The sequence below is a fragment of the Charadrius vociferus genome, unplaced genomic scaffold (assembly GCF_000708025.1).
Source record: "Charadrius vociferus isolate BGI_N301 unplaced genomic scaffold, ASM70802v2 scaffold1744, whole genome shotgun sequence".
In the NCBI taxonomy this organism is placed as follows: Eukaryota; Metazoa; Chordata; class Aves; order Charadriiformes; family Charadriidae; genus Charadrius; species Charadrius vociferus.
The window spans coordinates 2,934-3,954 of record NW_009647871.1 but is presented as its reverse complement, the minus strand read 5'-3'; the positions used below and the strand labels follow the sequence as shown (position 1 = coordinate 3,954).

General features: G+C 58.7%; 1 protein-coding gene across 1 annotated transcript in view; it reads right to left on the bottom strand.

Annotated features, from left to right (window-relative positions):
* The window catches only part of GPR25 (G protein-coupled receptor 25), a gene marked incomplete at its 3' end in the record, with an annotated part of 4,727 nt that overhangs the window by 2,530 nt on the left and 1,176 nt on the right, over positions 1 to 1,021 (bottom strand). The window lies entirely within an intron of this gene.

The following is a 1,021-nucleotide window of genomic DNA, read 5'->3' as shown; positions in this document are numbered from 1 at the left end:
TCGGCCATTGGTCCCCGTCTGGGTCCCCTGGGCTGTCCCCATCACCCAGCCATCTCCTGGCCTGGGGAACCCATCAACCCAAGCTCCATCAGCTGTCCCCATGATCTGGCCATCTCCTGGCCTGGGTGTCCCATCACTCCAAGCTCCATCAGCGACACCCATGACCCAGCCATCTCCTGACCTGGGTGTCCCATCACCCCAAGCTCCATCAGCCTTCCCTATGATTTGGCCGTCTCCTGGCCTGGGGGACCCATCAACCCAAGCTCCATCAGCTGTCCCCATGATCTGGCCATCTTCTGGCCTGGGTGTCCCATCAACCCAAGCTCCATCAGCCATCCCCATGACCCAGCCAATTTCCTGGCCTGAGTGTCCCATCAACCCAAGCAGCTGTCCCCATGATCTGACCATCTCCTGGCCTGGGTGTCCCATCAACCCAAGCTCCATCAACCGTTCCCATGATCTGGCCATCTCCTGGCCTGGGTGTCCCATAAACCCAAGCTCCATCAGCTGTACCCATGATCTGGCCATCTCCTGGCCTGGGTGACCCATCAACTCAAACTCCATCAGCCACCCCCATGACCCAGCCATCTCCTGACCTCGGTGTCCCATCAACCGAAGTTTCATCAGCTGTCCCCATGACCTGGCCACCTTTTACCATCCCTTTGACCCTCCAACACAGCCTCCCTCAACAACCCCCCAAGTCCAGCCTCCCCGGGCCGTTCCTCAACCCAACTGTCCCAACAGCCCGGCCATCACCCAACTGCCCCCATGACCTGGCCTCCCCCAACTGTCCCCATGGTGGGGCCTCCCTCAGCCACCCCCCAAATCTGTGGGCAACGAGGAATGGATGAGGACTGAAGGGGGTTGGGTGGGTGGATGAATGGATGGATCCATGGATGGATGGGCAGATGGATGGATACATGGATGGATGGATGGATGGATGGATACACGGATGAATGGATTGATGGATGGATTGATGGATGGATGGATGGGTGGATGATGGATGGATGGATGGATGGAT